This window comes from Ascaphus truei, chromosome 3 (genome assembly GCF_040206685.1).
Source record: "Ascaphus truei isolate aAscTru1 chromosome 3, aAscTru1.hap1, whole genome shotgun sequence".
NCBI lineage: Eukaryota > Metazoa > Chordata > Amphibia > Anura > Ascaphidae > Ascaphus > Ascaphus truei.
Genome location: NC_134485.1, coordinates 92,679,757 through 92,697,987, shown reverse-complemented (window position 1 = coordinate 92,697,987; position 18,231 = coordinate 92,679,757).

Genomic DNA, 18,231 nt, shown 5'->3' with positions numbered 1-18,231 from the left:
TTTCAGCGCAGGAACCAGGACACGGCCTCTCTATATTAGGGAAAGAGTAGGCCCCAGGAACCAGGAAGCTGTAGATACAGGGAAACCTCCGCTTCAGTGCAGGAATCCAGGAGACTGCAGAACGCAGGGACGAGACCTCTACTTTAGTGCAGGAATCCAGGAGGCTGAAGGACGCAGGGACGAAACCTCTGCTTCAGCACAGGGGAACAGAAGCTGAAGGACGCAGGGAATACCTCCGTATCAGCATAAGGGAACAAGCGGCTTGAAGGGAGCTGAAGGATGCAGGACGTAACCTGGAATCAGCATTGGAGAACAAGCGGCTTGAAGGAAGCTGAAGGACGCAGGGCGGAACCTGGTATCAGCAAAGGAGAACAAGCGAGAGCTTGTGGCAAAACAGTTGACATCCAGTTAGGACTATGCTCGGCAAGGAGCATTATGGGAAAGCAATACTTAAAGGCCAGCGGGCCAATCCCCGGTGGGGGTGTGAAGGTACTGCTCCAAATGAGTGAATGCAAGTCTATGTTGCAGTGATAGGCTGCACAGCTGCAATAGATACCAGAGGGAGTGTGTATTGCTTTGGTGAGTGAATCCAGGCTGCAGCAAACATCAGGAGAGGTGCTCCAGGACTGCACAGGTCTGCAAGATAAGGCAACCAGTAAACCACGGAGCGGATTCCTTACAGTACCCCCCCCCCTTCACGCGAGACCTCCGGGCGAACATGAGCACACATAGAGTTGGGGAACCGGGAATTGTTGCTGAACCGTCTAGGATTGGGGGTAGAGTCGTGGTCCAGAGACTCGTGGTTACTCCTTAGTGTACCCCCACCCCACGGTGAAAACTGCGGCCAGACAGGGCCATCCATGGGTCTCGGAGACATCGAGTTGTTCCTAAAGTTCTTTAGGTGGAAAGGGGATCCGTAAACGAGCAGTTCCTTGGTGAGTACAGTTCTAGGATATGAGATTGATGGAAGAAACATCCTTGGTACATGGCTCGCCTCGCAAAATGTCTTGGAAATCCAGGGCTGTGAAGAACCAGAGAGTTCCAGAGCAGAAACGGTAGAAGAACCCCCACTGAAAGCCCAGTCTTTAATAAAGGAACCTGAATCTAGGATCAGCGGCCCTGATAGTTGATCGAATACACCAGGAGGAACTTTGTAACAGAAAAAGTCTTGGCTGACCACTGCATGGTGGAATTTGCGAGGAATTTTTCCTCTAGAAGACTCCCAGGTAATGGTTAGTAAGGGTATAGGCTGGTTGGAAGCATCTCCCGGTATTGGTATGGAAGGTGACAAGGCAAGCAGTAAACCAGGCATAGGGACCGAAATCTTGGGATACATACAGAGTATTTCCAACTGAGAGGAAATAACAGGGGCAACCGAAAATTCCGAGGGACAAAACCATGGTTTAGCAGGAGCAGAGAAGCAAACAACAGTAGAGCTCTCCAATACTGGGAAATCTTCATTGGGAGATAATATTGTCAGTGAATCAGGAATAGTCCTTGGGATCTTCAAATCAGTAGCTTGAGAAAAAGGCAGAGCCAGGGTAGAGGTGGGAGGGAAGCTAACATCAGAAGCTGAAGTCTGTACCTCAGTGACCGGGCCCTGAGAATCAACAAGCAGCAAGTATGAAGTATGAAAACTCTTAATGACAGGCACCTTAGGAGTACAAGGAGTCTTTTCCGAAACTGCAATGGCCCTAACCACAGGGGTACCTAACCTGACAAAAACATGAATTGGTGTGTTCTCTAGTGCAAAATCTCTGATCACAGGACTCCTAACCGATAGTGAGGGTGTCTGGGTTTGATTAGAGAAAAAATCAGATGTATTGATAAGTGACTTAGAAACAATTACTGAGGTTCTAGATTTGCTGGACATGTGAGAAAAAATACCCTTTAAGACAGGAGTTTTAATTTCTTCCCAGAGTAACCCCATGTTTGCTGGGGCATATTTAGACACAGTACTGAGGGACTGGGTTTCAGCAAAGGCAGGACAGCTAAACAGCTCAGAGTTAAACCCCAGGACTTGTAATATATGCATGGTGACCTCAGACAGTACTAAGGGAGTGACCACAGATATGCTGATCCCTGGAGAATTAGCCTGGAGAGAGAAATCAGGGGGACCCCCAGACAGGATACTCCTTGTAGGAAGAGCTTCAGAATCAGAAGGAGAATCATTACCTCTCAGAGTCTCAAAACTAGAAAGACACAATTCAGCGAAAAGGGAAAGAGTGTGCAAGCTTTTTACTAATCTATATGGAAAAGCGTCACTTTTGGGAGAAAACCGTGCGTCAGCAAACATTCCTGGGAACATAATATGAACCCCAGGAGAGACATACAGACTACTGTATGCTTTTAACCCTAAGCTTAAAGAGGAGGAGAACTCAGACAGTACACGGGGGTGAATCATAACTGTACTGGTCTCTGAAGTAGGTATTTGGTAAGGAATGTCTGGGAAACCAGAAATTACTGCAGACTCCATAATGTGGGAACTATGCGCTGAAGCAGGGATCACCGCTATGTGGGCAACAGGCTGGTTCAGCAAAACACCCGGGAGAAGGAACTCTGCGAGCAAGCTTAGGGAAAAACCTGACTCCTGAATACATTTATCAGGAACCAGAACTTTAGCCGAAGTCTCCGGAGACGAAACTGCGGAAACTTGAGCTGAAGCAGGGGATTTATAGCAAAGAATATCTAGGGACTCCGAACGGTTATGGGAATCCCTCAATGCAACCTCTGCTGTCTGACTTGTGGACTCATTCTCTGAGGCTAAAACGAAGGCATTAACTTGGAGGCAGCAAGAATTTACAGGGGTTAATGCAGACAGTGCCTGAGAGTAAAACACAGGAAATTTTTTCTCTGTATTAGGAGAGACAAGGGATCTCTCCTCTGGAGCTAGGGGCGTGACCGTGGCTGGCAGAGAACAGGGAATTATCAAAGGAGAGTCAGAGAGCTGCCCCTCAGGGGTTAATACAGAAATGACCCTGGGAACAGAACTTAGGGATTCTTTCTCTGACGGGGAAAGTACACAGGACTGCCTAGCAGAGGTTAAAGCTGGAAAACCCTCAAGACCTAGAGAGAGGGATTCAAAGCTAGAAATAGGAGAACTAAGGGACATATTCTCTGATATTCTAACCTTAGTGTTGGTTAGCGAAACACATGTATACTCCAGGGGAGCTTCACAGACCTGATTGGCAGGGGTTAATGTAGACGTATCATTGGAGTCAAGGAACCCGGGCATACAATCAGGGCTAGGAACCGTGGCAGTTACAACGTTAGGAGAAATTGCTAATGGGTCCGTTTGATCATCTCCCGGAGAGGAAGATACGTCACCCGGTTTAGCGACAGGACTGGCAGCAGAGGGGAACTGCCAAATGGCGGCGTAGGCAGCCAGGAGGCGATCCTGTTTTAACAGGCGAACGTCCAATACCGAGGAAAGTAAATGCAGCGTACCCTGAGCGAGAGCCACCATGACGAAAGGGTCCGGGAGTACTACGTGAATGTCCAATGACAAAGCCAGGCCATTGAGTGTCCTACAGGCGTTGGCCCGTTTCACAGAATTCACCTTATCCCAGGGAGAAGGGGAATCAGGGGAGAGGACACAAGTGGCAAAATACTGTTTTAAGTCTCTGAGGCAGGAAGCCTTACTAATGAGATCATTACGGCATTTCTTTTGCAAAGGAGTTAAACCAACAAACATACATGGATCCTCCATTAGGGGTAGGATATCGCACAGATACCAGTCTTGATACTGGGACTGGTCCATAGGTCGGGACAGGATTTCAGAAAAAAATGTACCAACCCTTACCTCAGCGGGGTCCGAGTTTGTGAGGCCGAGCATACTGTCAGGGTTCTGCTCGCCACAAACCAGGGTCGGACCGCGAGGCTGAGGTGGGGTTGTAAAAGCACCGACCTGAGACCGCGCAGGCTGATCCGGATTGCGCAGTTCGTAGTCATATGTCGCAGGATCAGGATTAGAGAAGACAGCGTCGTCGTTGTACAAGCCAGGGTCAGAACAGGAGACGTCAGGATAAACATTGTCCATGCAGGAGTTCGGCAATAAGGAGATAGGAGAGACCCACTTCAGCTTAGGAGCGCGGGGTTGGCCTTTGCGCGAGCGACGACCATGGCCCATGGTGCTGGTCACAGGAGATGGTAGGCAGACCAGAATAGCACACCGTCTTGCTGCACGGGTGCACCAGTGCTACAACGCAAAAGTCCTGAGCGGGCAAGGGAATCCACTGTTTCAGCGCAGGAACCAGGACACGGCCTCTCTATATTAGGGAAAGAGTAGGCCCCAGGAACCAGGAAGCTGTAGATACAGGGAAACCTCCGCTTCAGTGCAGGAATCCAGGAGACTGCAGAACGCAGGGACGAGACCTCTACTTTAGTGCAGGAATCCAGGAGGCTGAAGGACGCAGGGACGAAACCTCTGCTTCAGCACAGGGGAACAGAAGCTGAAGGACGCAGGGAATACCTCCGTATCAGCATAAGGGAACAAGCGGCTTGAAGGGAGCTGAAGGATGCAGGACGTAACCTGGAATCAGCATTGGAGAACAAGCGGCTTGAAGGAAGCTGAAGGACGCAGGGCGGAACCTGGTATCAGCAAAGGAGAACAAGCGAGAGCTTGTGGCAAAACAGTTGACATCCAGTTAGGACTATGCTCGGCAAGGAGCATTATGGGAAAGCAATACTTAAAGGCCAGCGGGCCAATCCCCGGTGGGGGTGTGAAGGTACTGCTCCAAATGAGTGAATGCAAGTCTATGTTGCAGTGATAGGCTGCACAGCTGCAATAGATACCAGAGGGAGTGTGTATTGCTTTGGTGAGTGAATCCAGGCTGCAGCAAACATCAGGAGAGGTGCTCCAGGACTGCACAGGTCTGCAAGATAAGGCAACCAGTAAACCACGGAGCGGATTCCTTACAAGGAGACATCATCTTTATTCAGGAAATCCACTTTAACTCCCCCACCCGCCAAATATATTCAAAAGCCTATTCCCCCAAGTATTTTATGCGTCTTCCCCAAGCAAAGAAAGAGGGGTAGCCATCCTAATAAGGAATAATGTTCCTTTTGCCCTCATCAAAGTTCAGTCGGAACCCAGACGGGCGGTACTGGATGCTCCAGGGCACCCTTTCGGGCTCCCCTTTAACACTTCTCAACCTTTATGCTCCTAATGAAATCCAAATTCCGTTTCTCAAAAAGCTACTTGACTCATTAGAGAACAGGCCCTCTCCTCCTTATTTGTCGGAGGGGACTTTAATATGGTGGCTTCATATGCACAAGATAAATCAGCAGCCCCTACAGACCCTTCTTCCTCAACCCCGCTCACTAGCCACTCCGTCCAATCCCAAAGGAAAGCCAAAACATTTAGGGACAAAATGGCAGAATTTTCCCTTGCAGACATATGGAGAGCTCAGCACCAGGGTCAAAGGGATTATACCTTTTCTCCACCCCTCATCAGTCCTATTCGAGGATCGATTACTTTCTAGGTACCAGTAACATCCTCCAGGCTTCCTCCCCCTCGAATATAGGCCAAATTACCTGGTCTGACCACGCTCCTGTTGAACTCACTCTCTCTCTACCCTTTGTTAAGAATAACCCATACAAATGGAAGCTGAACGACTTCTGCTTAACTACCCAGAAACTGAGATGTCAACCAGAGGAAAACTCTCGACCTTCTTCCAAATTAACAAGGGCTCTGTCTCAGCTCTAGCAATGCTGTGGGAGGCCCATAAGGCCTCGATTAGAGGCGACCTAATTTCAATTGCCGCCTATAAGAAAAAACAGAAACGTAAGCTTCAAAAAGATCTCACAGACAAAATCACACAACTAGAACAACAGTACAAGACCACAGCAACCAAAAAAACACTAAAACAATTCAATCAAACCAGGCTGGTCCTCAAACAAACACAGCTCGAAGAGGTGGAGAGAGTACTGAGGTGGACCAGACAGAAGTTTAATGACAGAGGCAACAAAGCAGACAGACTCCTGGCCACAAAACTCAGAGGCATACGAGTTAATCCCAAATCCCTAGAATTCGTACTAAAAACGGGCAAGTCTCGTACATAGAGAAAGAGATAGCACAGGAATTTGCGAATTTTTATTCTGACCTCTACAACCACCACCCCCCAGACCTTAACCCGGTATCCCCTGAGACAATCTCACAATACTTGGAGCAATGAATCTCCCATCCCTCTCTAATGAGGAAATAGAAAACTTAAACAAAGAAATCTCCCAAGAAGAGTTATTTGAAGCCATTAGTTCCCTTAAGCTAGCCAAAACACCCGGCCAGGTGGATTCTCCAACATCTACTATAAAACTTTCTTGCCGACTCTCTCCCCTTATCTAATAGATATGTTTAATTCCTTCCTGCGGGGGGAACCGATCCCTCGACAATTACTGCAGCAAATGTAGCTATTATCCACAAGGAGGGTAGAGACCCCCTCATCTGTGGTAATTATAGACCAATCTCCCTTCTAAACACCGATCTTAAAATCTACAGCAAGATCTTAGCAAACAGGCTCAACCCAATTCTCCCACGACTCATACATGTGGATCAAGTAGGTTTTGTGTCAGGCAGACAGGCCTTTGACAACACCCGCAACATTGTGGATATCATCGACCATGTGCATCTTACAGGAACCAAAGCAATGATTCTTAGCCTCGACGCAGAAAAAGCGTTCGACAGAATCAAATGGTCCCTCCTAGATCAAACAATGCTGAAATTTGGTTTCTGTGGTCCCTTCCTGGAAGGGGTTAGAGCCCTCTACCAAAACCCTACAGGATATGTTAAAATCTCTGGTGGCTATTTGGATCCAATCACGATCAGAAACGGGACCTGACAGGGTTGCCCGCTCTCCCCACTGCTATTCGCCCTCACAATTGAACCATTAGCAGCTAAAATAAGAGAAGAAAAAAGCATTAGGGGGATTCCTATTGCCAAAAAAGAATACAAAATCTCTCTGTTTCCGATGATGTGATTCTGACCCTCACTGACCCCCATATCTCCCTCCCCAATCTCCAAAGATTATTGCACCAATTCGGCACGGTTTCTGACTATAAGGTTAACATGGATGTCAGAAGCCCTCAACATATCCCTCCCAGACCCGGAGTGGAAACTCCTACAATCTAATTATAAATATAAGTGGAGTACCACTCACATTAAATATACCGGAGTTAGAATCTCAAGCACCTACTGGAACCCTATACCAATACAACTACCCTCCCCCCCGCCCTTGTTTGACTAAATCAAAATAGACCTGGAATCATGGAAAAAGCTCCAAATTTCCTGGTTTGGAAGAATAGTCTCAATAAAATTGAACATTCTCCCTAGACAACTCTATTTCTTCCAAACCCTCCCTTTAGTTGTCCCACTAGCAGCCCTGAAAAACATCCAGGCCGTTATGTTCCAATTTATCTGGAACGATAGGAGACCAAGGGACCCAAGATCAGTGATGCTCACCCCAAAAATGAGGGGAGGTCTGAGGGTACCTGACGTGGTCAGATACTATCTTGCAGCTCAGCTGAAGCATGCTGTAGTGTGGAATTATGACCCGGCCTCCACCTGCAGGCTAGCAATTGAATCACATCATGCGGCTCCCATCCTTCTCCAGGTTCAACTATGGTCCTTGGGAGGAAGCGAGGGAGGACCACAGAGGTTTGATCTAGGGGCAATGAGATGCACATGAGATGCCTGGCTTAAAAGCAAAGGGAAGTATGGCCTGTTAACTATCCCATCTCAACACACCCCTATCTTTGGAAACCCACACTTCCCACCTGGGTGTTCTAAAAGACAATTCGACCAATTCAAAGGTCTTGGTATAAGGCTGGTCGCCAATCTGCTGAAGAATGAGGAGATGCTCTACTTCCAGGAACTTTGAGATAAATACCAATCACAAGATCTCCATTTGTTCAAGTTCCTGCAAATTAGGCACTTTCTATTATCCCTTTCCCCAAATTCCAAATTCCCCTCACTAACCAGATTTGAGTCTCTATGCAGCAAAGGTACTTATCAAAGAGGTCTAATCTCGGAGATCTATAAGGGGAAGAAGTTGGCAACCGACCCCCCGACCCACCACTATATGCAAAAATGGTCCGAGGACCTCAACATACCGATAGATATGGACGAGTGGGAGGATATCTGCGAGTTGGTCGCAAAGACTTCAATTTGTACAGTGACAAAAGATAATATCTATAAAATTTTATTTCAGTGGTACCTGACCCCGGCTAGGCTGAGCCAGATCTTCCCCGGCACCCCTGACCTGTGCTGGAGACAATGTGGTCAAAAGGGTGACATGGCCCACATTTGGTGGTCATTTCCAGAGATCCACAGGTACTGGACTATGATCCAGACGCTTCTCCAAGAGACCACAGGGCTTCTTTTCCCCCTGGACCCCTTGACCTTTGTGCTGAGCAAACCTATCGATGACCTTCCCCCCCTCCCATGTGCAGACTGGTAACATCCATTTTAACCGCTGCCAGATGCTCAGTTGCATCAGCCTGGAAGCAGACTATGGCCCTCACGAGAAGCACGGTACTAAGACGGATAGACGAAGTTATGTCTATGGAAAAACTCACAGCCATGCTCCGCAAAAAAATGCCACAGTTCTGGAACACCTGGGATCCCTGGAGTGGGCCGCATGGGCTAGGCCTGCATTAGGCCTGAAGAGGGCAGACCAAGGCGGAGGAGGAAGTCATAAAACCCTTCCCCCAGCCGCCCCATTCCCACCCTGTTTGTCTGCCTTCCCCTTCCCCTTGGTCCCCACTCCCCCCCACCCCCTTCTCACTCCCCCCCCCCCTCTTTTCAGTGCCTTCTCTATTGGCCAACACCTTGTCGAACCCAGATAAGAAGAAATGTTGTCATGTGCCTATGACACCACTATACTCATGTCTGTATGTATTGTTGCCAATAAAAAAAAAGATTGTTACAAAAAAAAAAAGCAATCTTAAACCCACTAAAACTGAAGAAAATTGACCCAATAAAAGCAGTGGGTGAGGAGGAAAGAGTAGCCATCCCCAGAGAAAAAAAAAACTCCCCCAAGGAGAAGGGGCAAATTGCCTGCAGACATCGAAGGAGAGCAAGGACTGGCATCACAAGATGGCAGCGAAAAGCGCCTGAAAGGATAGATGCAGAGGTCTCGAGGCAACGGGCCCGGCACCCGTAAAATGTATATGTAGATACAAGTGGTATCTTTTTAAATATTTTTCTATGTACACTACCGACACACTTTATTAAAGTGTGGCCGGTTCCGCAAGCCGGGAGATTTCCCGGCTTGCTAGTGGCCGCCCCTCGGCGTGCCGCGCGTCACCGACGCGCGGTCACGCGTCATCGGGAGCCTGCTCCCCCTGCACGCGCGTCCAGGGCTCCCCGAGGGAGCCCTGGTCTCCCGCGATGTGGGGGACGGCGGCAGGAGGTTCCGGGGGACCCGGCGGACCCGGCAGCGGGAGGGAGAGCGCCCCGATTGGAGGGCGCTCTTCCGCTGCTTCGGCGCGCGCCCGGCACCCTCCGGCGCGCGCCAGTTTACTGCTGCGGCCGAGAACGGGCAAATGCTCGAATAAACTCGGCCGCAGCAGTATATGTTTGTTTTTTTGTATGTGTGGTTTAGATGTTTGTGTTTCCATTATAACTATTCTTCACATTATCACTCTGGGCATATATGTTACTATGGTGAGACTTAGTACCCACTTGATATTGGATCATTGGATCAACAAGATAGTGCAAAATATATGCGAAGCCCAAGAATAGCTGTAGTATATACAGTTAGGTCCAGAAATAATTGGACAGTGACACAATTGTCATAATTTTGGCTCTGTACGCCACCACAATGGATTTGAAATGAAACAACCGAGATGCAATAGAAGTGCAGACTTTCAGCTTTAATTCAAGGGGTTGAACAAAAATATCGTATGAAACGTTTAGGAATTGCAACCATTTTCATACACATTCCCCTTATATCAGGGGCTCAAATGTAATTGGACAAATTAACACAATCATAAATTAATTTTTCATTTTTAATACTTTGTAGAGAATTCTTTGCAGGCATTGATTGCTTGAAGTCTGGAACACATGGACATCACCAAACGTTGAGTTTTCTTCTTTGTGATGCTTTGCCAGACCTTTACTGCAGTTGTTGTTTGTTCGTGGGTCTTTCTGCCTTAAGTTTTGACTTCAGCACGTGAAATGCATGCTCGATCTGGTTGAGATCAGGTGATTGACTCGGCAATGGCAGAATATTCCACTTCTTTGCCTTAAAAAACTCCTGGGTTACTTTTGCAGTATGTTTTGGGTCATTGTCCATCTGTAAAGTGAAGCGCCGTCCAATCAACTTCGCTGAATTTGGCTGAATCTGAGCAGACAACATATCCCTACACACTTCAGAATTCATCCGGCTGCTTCTGTCTTCTGTCACATCATCAATAAACACTAGTGACCCAGTGCCATTGGAAGCCATGCATGCCCATGCCATCACACTGCCTCCACTGTGTTTTACAGATGATCTGGAAAGCTTCGGATCATGAGCCGTTCCAAGCTTTCTCCATACTTTTTTCTTCCCATCATTCTGGTACAGGTTGATCTTAGTGTCATCTGTCCAAAGAATGCTGTTCCAAAACTGGGCTGGCTTTTTTAGATATTGTTTGGCAAAGTCTAATCTGGCCTTTCTATTCTTGAGGTTTATGAATGGTTTGCACATTGTGGTGAACCCTCTGTATTTGCTCTTGTGAAGTCTTCTCTTTATGGTAGTAGATAATGATAAGCCTACCTCCTGGAGAGTATTCTTCACTTGGCTGGATGTTGTAAAGGGGTTTTTCTTTAAATTGGAAAGGATCCTGCAATCATCAACCACTGTTGTCTTCTGTGGACGTCCAGGCCTTTTTGTGTTGCAGAGCCCACAGTGCATTCTTTTTTTCTCAGAATGTACCAAACTTTTGATTTGACCACTCCTAATGTTCCTGCTATCTCTCTGATGGATTTTTTTTTTTGCAGCCTAAGGATGCCCTGTTTCACTTACATTGAGAGCTCCTTTGACCGCAAGTTGTGAGTTCACAGCAACAGCTTCCAAATGCGAATGCCACACCTGGAATCAACTCCAGACCTTTTACCTGCTTAATTGATGATGAAATAACAAAGGAATAGCCCACACCTGTCCATGAAACAGCTTTTGAGTCAATTGTCTAATTACTTTTGGCCCCTTGAAAAAGAGGGGGCTACATATTTAGGAGAGGTAATTCCTAAACCCTTCCTCCAATTTGGATGGGAATACCCTCAAATTAAAGCTGATAGAATGCACTTTAAGCCCATATTCATTATTTAACTGTAATATAAATTTATTTTGGTACACAGCCGAAATAACAAAACTTGTATCAGTGTCCAATTATTTCCGGACCTAACTGTATATATTGTTACATTATGCCTTGAGTGTATGTGTATATACATTATCAGACGCGCTTCCTGTTTGGAGTCACGCATTGGCTGTTGGTTTTGGATTCTATTGTAACTGGTGTATCCCCGTGCTTCTTGCGGTGTTGGCGGTGACGCCGGAGGGGCGGAGTACCATGCCGATGTGGACACACTGACAGACGCACCTCCTGTTTAACATCATGGATTGGCTGCGGATCTTGGCTCCTATTTGGTACATCCCCATGCTGCTTGCAGTGTTTGTATTCATGCGCGGGGGCAGGGGGAGTTTCGCACCGATGTTGTCAATCAGCCGGGCTCTATTTCAGGCAGCATGTGGGAAACATCAGGTACTCTTTGATAAAGTGCCTTTCGGCATGAAACGCGTCAGGTGAAACTTGCTGTTTTGTTGTTTTATTGTGTCTTTATGTCTGAAAAAATTAGCCTAATTTTTAACCCACCTCAAGCCCGAATTCTTGCAGTGCTTGTTCCTGTGTTTTTCGTCTTCAGTCTACTACCTTGGGAGGGATGCACGCCATATAGAATGGACTTATGGTGATACAGTGAGTATATAACCTATATTATAAGCTGTGTGGTGTGTTTAGTGAAGTGGCCAGTGTGGTTTTATATACATCATCAGCTACACGGAGCAGGAGGATTCTATAGGAGGAGGGTAAAGGGCTCAATATATAGATACTAAGTATGCTTATGTTTGCTACGAAGGAATACATCTAAACACCCCCCCCCCCTCCTCCATTCCCCATATGGACTCCATGTGAGCATTATCTACTTGTTTACCACATGATATAGCGCCACAGGTCAGACAAAGCTGGGACATTTCATAGTCCGTCCTTCAGATTTTATTGATTGAGTAAAGAGGATTACAATTACACACCACCTACAGAGGACTTTAGTAGCATCCTGTCGGGACTCTGTTCCAAATTCACACTTGATCTACTACACAAGTCGGGGTAGCTCATACCAAGTGGTGGTAGTGTTGTTTTTCAATACGGATGTCATATTTAAATATTTTCAAGTGACCAAAAGAAAGTGTGATTGCTTGACATCACATATTCGGTAAGCTGGTTGGCTAAAGTGTTAATTTCTATTGGCTTGGTTTGAAGGAATTTTCTCAAGCATATATTATATAGGAGAATACTTTGAGATTTTTTTACTTACTCATAGGACATTTGTGACTGGGAGGAAAGGGTTAATACCTGATTTGCCATGCATTACTGTTGTTGCCCTGTCCCCGCCATTTTTATTCCCCATGTGCAGGCCATTCCCTGTCTGCGAGGGTAAACGACAAGATGCATTGCTTGCCATACCCTCTAACAAACACATGATAGCAGATCTTAAATGTAAAGCAGGAGGTATTTTTTTGTAAGTCCAAGCAGGAATTACTTGGACATCCAGCTGTGATATGGGTGAATGAGCTTCGGTATTTTTATGACCAAGCCTCAAAGGGTTGTAATTATTTTTTTTGATGGAGCCTCAAAAGGATCCCACAGATCTGGAGTCCCCCTGTCTAAAAGAGTGTCAATTATGACAAGACCCAGAGACCCATAATGTATACAAAACTGACATACTGAAGCAAAGCAGATGTCAGGCTAGTGACCCTCCGGGTCAAAAATCAGACTTAGTGGCCCCAAGTTATGGGTGTAGCCCAGGTATGCTAAGTGGCATGGGTGTCAACCTGGCCCATGCGCCCTGCCCACCGGACAGCCCTTTTGACCGGTCTTATGAACTGTGGGTCACGTGGCTATTCGTAGTTTTTTTTTGTTCCCACAAGGGGATTGGATCCACATGTTAAAGATAGCTTTGGGCAGTCTATAAATGTGGCTTCCCATTTATTCCCAGTGTGATTCTTGAATTTTAATCCATGATGAAAAGATGCAAGACTTTGTTCCAGTACAGAAGCAACCAGTCTAGGAGTGAAGGGGTTAACAACCACATAACCACAGGACTTTTAAAACCAAGGCTGCATTTCTTGCACTGGCAAGCAAAGGACAATTTCTTTCATTCCAAGGACAATTTCTTTCATTTCTTTATCCCAGTGAGTGTTGTTTTAAGTGTATTCTGCAGATGTCGTGTGTTTGTCTATTAAGGAAATAAATCACAATTTATTTTGCAACTTGTTCTGTTCAATCAAGTACCCAGAAATATAAATGTGTTGATAAAAGTTGATGTCATCGTGACAACATTAATATTCAATATGGATGAACATGATGAAGATTTAGTAGAGGATTGCCCACATGAGACTTTTGTACACCGGTGTAGTGATCACACTAAATGCCGCAAACGTGCGGAACATGGGTTTGATGAGGGTAGGGACTTACACTGTGAGGAGCCATCAGACCTTCACATACTTTTTGAGATTGGAGAAATTGCTTACTTCTAATGTACGATGATGGTGGGATATCACTACATCAGAGAATTACACAGACAAAGAGAATCCCTAGGGGACCATGGATTAAAAAGTCTCCCACCTTTGGGTTTAACAACAACAAAGAATTTGAAAAAGAGTGGAAAGACATATTGGACGATTGTTCCTTTAGATTGATTAAAACCTTAATTCAATATAAAAGCAAAGAAAAAGTGATCCTGGAAGTAGAAATTAAAAAACTACAAACTAAAATGAAAGCTTTTGAAAAAATGGAACACTATGACCATAATGGCAAGATACCCTTACACAAGATAGAAGACATGGAAAAAAATATTATGAGCAAATGGACATTTAGAGAGTATTGTGCATTTGCAGATTTGGAGGAACTATGGAAGGACCAGGGTGACAGTTTAGAACCCGTAGGGATGCCTCTCACACTGAACTTCTTTAGTCACACACATACTAACTTTAGGAGAAAATCCACATTTTGTGCTAATGCTTCTAAGGGCCATTTCATTTCAACATTTGAACAGCTGGTCGAGAGAGACTTAAAAATATTAGCGGAGTGTTACACATTCAGCCCCTCTTTGGTAGGTAATCTATCGCGAGATGAGAAACAAGACTTGACAGAATAAAAAAGCAATAAATCTATAGTTATAAAAAAAAGTGGCTAGGGGGGAGCGATCATGTTACAATCCTCCTCTGATTTACCAATTAGAGGCGTTGGGACAATTTAGTAACACTCATTTTTATCAAAAATTGACTATGGATTCTACACATAGATTCCAATAAGAACTAAGGGCCCTCTTAGAAATGGGGAAGGTATTATGTGTTCTTAACAAAAAAGAGTTGGAGTTCCTGTACTCGCTGCATCCAATCATACCCATCTTTTACCATCTCCCAAAGATCCATAAATCGCTGACACAGCCACCAGGTAGGCTGATTGTGCCTAGCATTGAATCTTTGGGAAATGGTCTATCACGCTATAGTGATCAATTTTTGCAGCCCATAGTGGCTTCATTAACGTCTTTTTTGAAAGACACTAATGAGCCCGATTACTTGGCCTTGACAAAGCAATCTCACGAAACGCGCGCGTCGGCACCACGCAGTCACGTGCATGAGCACAGCTGATTGATAAAACGCTCTGAGCTGGAGGTATCTAAAGAACTCGGCGTTGGGAATGTTTTGGTATTCTTTAAGTAGATCGAATGTCTGAACGCCTCGTAATCCCCCCAGATCTATTAGCCTGTTTATTTTGCCTTTTTTCCAGATAGTAAAGTCTGCGCTGGTCCGGCCCGGAGCAAAAAGTGGGTTATCCCAAAGTGGGGTCATACCTGACGCTTTATGGGTCAGACTACATCTCATACGTGTGGCCTCCCAAACCGAGAGTGAGTTGGTCATGGAGGATAGCGGCATTTTGGCACTAATCCGTGCCTTTTTGGGGAGCCAGATTAAATGTTCCAGAGCCACAGGGGAGCAAAGCTCCTTTTCTAGGGCGACCCATCTCTTTGAGTCTGGATTCGTGTGCCATTGCACGATTTGGCATAATTGCGCCGCTTTGTAGTAGGACAACAAACAAGGTACCGCCAACCCTCCTGCTTCCGTGCGTTTACGCATAATTTGTTTTCCCACCCTCGCTTTCTTGCCTCCCCAGATAAATTTATCTATAGCTGATTGAAGTGAGAGGAAATCCTTCAATCCTATCGGCACTGAGAGGGTTTGGAAGAGGTATAGGATGCATGGAAGCAGTTTCATCTTAACGCAGTGGATCTTTCCGATCCACGAAATATTGTGGGTGGACCATCTTTTGAGGTCCCCTCTCAAAGTCTGTGCCAATTTGGGATAGTTTGCCTGATATAGCGTATTATAAGACTTGGTGACGTTGATCCCCAGGTATCTAATGTTTTTCGGTTGCCAATTAAAATTGAAATTTATGGCGATCAGCTTCTCCATGTGCGTGGGGAGATTAATATTCATAGCATCAGATTTGGACTGGTTTATTTTGAATCCGGAGATCCTGTTGAATCTCCCCAACAGGTCAAAAAGGTTTGGCAGAGAGGTAAGGGGTCTAGATATAGTCAGGAACACGTCATCCGCATAGAGTGCCACCTTATGCGACTGGTTTCCAATGTCTATACCCGTGATGTCTTTGCTGTCGCGTATGGGGGCGGCCAGTGGCTCCATACACAAAGCAAAGAGGAGGGGGGAGAGCGGGCAGCCCTGTCTTGTTCCGCTCTTAATTTGGAAGGGGTCCGAGACGAACCCCTGGTGGGTAACCCTTGCCAACGGATTCTCGTAGAGGGCGAAAATTGCCTTTGTTAATTTCTTTCCCATCCCAAATGCTCCAAGCGTGGCCTCAAGGTATGGCCAGTCTATCCTATCAAACGCTTTTTCTGCATCCAGACTGAGCGCCATAACTGGTATTGATCTGGCATTGGCTATTTCTAACAGATCAATGATTCGTCGAGTATTGTCTGAAGACTGTCGACCCGGGACAAACCCGAATTGATCTGGGTGCACCAGTCTGGGTAGGATGAGACCCAATCTATTGGCCAGGAGTTTGGCGTAAATTTTAATGTCCGAATTAATCAGGGATATTGGTCTGTAGCTTTTGCAGTCCAATGGGTCTTTTCCCTGTTTGTGTATTACCGAGATGGACGCTTGGAGCATATGTTGGGGGAAAGGGGTGCCTCCCAGTACTTGATTAAACATGTTGCGAAGGAACGGGGTTAAGAATTTTCCGAATTTCTTATAATAAAGATTCGAGAAACCGTCGGGACCTGGGGCTTTAGAGGGTTTTAGGTGTTTGATAACCTCCAATATTTCCTCCGTTGTAAAGTCACTACCCATTGCCTCTCTGTCCAACCTACTCAGGCCCGGTAGATTCGAGCCCTTCAAGAAATCTTTCAGAGCTTTGTCCGTGCCAGCCGAATGGGCTACTTTGTCCCCGTCATATAGTTTCGCATAGTATGTTTTGAACTCCGCTACAATTTTTTTTGGGTTGGCCGTGGTGTCGCCTGACTCCAGCCGTAGGGCCTGGATATTATAATTACTGGTTTTAGCGCTAATCATGTTAGCCAGCAGGGTATCTGGTTTGTTTGCTTTTTCAAAGAATCTTCTCTTAGACCAACTTAACGACTTCTCGGCCTGAGAGGCCAGGAGTAGATTTAGTTTAGTCTGGGTGTCGCCAATCAGTTGGCGGGTGGCAGGGTCTGGGGTGATTTTATATTTATCCCACAGTGTCTTTAGCTCCGAGTGTTCTTTCCTGATTTTAGCGTTGCTCTCTTTTTTCTTGCGGGCCGCAATACTAATCAGATTCCCCCTTATTGTTGCTTTGTGTGCCTCCCAGAGGGTTAGTATCACATTTCTTTTGACGCACAACTATTTCAACTTTGATTCACAATTTTAGTTGCAAATTATGGGCACTTCTTTTGCACCATCCTACGCAAATTTATTTATGGGGTTGTGGGAATCTACTTTTATTTTTGGTGACCACAATCCCTTTAGACAACATATTAAATACTATGGGGGTCATGCACTAAGCTCCGATAAGTCACTTTTAGAGCGCAAAGTGCTCTTAGAATGTGATTTTGCGCTCAACCCGATGCACTAAGCAACGCAAACAGGCACTTTGCGCTCTAAAACTGACTTTTTTCAGGAATGTTTTCTAAGTCCAACTTTGCACGTTCGTAACCCTGTTTGCATTAAATTCTGCCCTTAAGCGGGAAGCACTAAGCAACGCAACCTTAGCGTACGCGAAAGTTGCGTTGATCAGAACACGTCAGTTCAGAGTAGACGCAAAAAAAGCTGGTCTTAGATAAAATTATTGCATTCCATTTTTGCATGCGCAAAACCCATACAACAGGCCGGCGGGTGTCCCTGGTTCACCAAGCGGGGTTCCCCAGAGGAGTGCGGGGGTCCCTGCAGGAGTCCGGGGGTCCCCGCGGGAGTCCCGAGGTACCCTCGGGCCTGCGGTACCAATGTTGCGCCTCCAAAAATAATAAAAAATATTTATAACTAAATACACCCCCCTAACACATACTATACAGTAATGGGCAAAATTACTATTATCCACATATGGATAATAATGCATTTGCCCATTTTAAATACATATAAATTACAATAAATACAGTAAAAACATATTACACTTACCTTTTACAGGCACCCATGATGAAGGCCGTCTTCATCCTCATCTTCATCCTGCCCATGCCCCTCCGGTGCTGCAAAACATGCACAACAATCACAATAGCCAATGTAATGTCCCCTAACCCCTTAATCACCATAGCGGTTATTAACCGCTACAGTCATTAAGGGGTTAACCCACCTTCACCCACCACTCGGGAGGCATACATACCCTCCCCCACTAGCCCCCCCACCCCGTGAGGCCTAACCACCCTCACCCACTACCCATCCAGAAGGCCTAGCCACAAACCCTTGGGGCCAATACCCCCTCCGC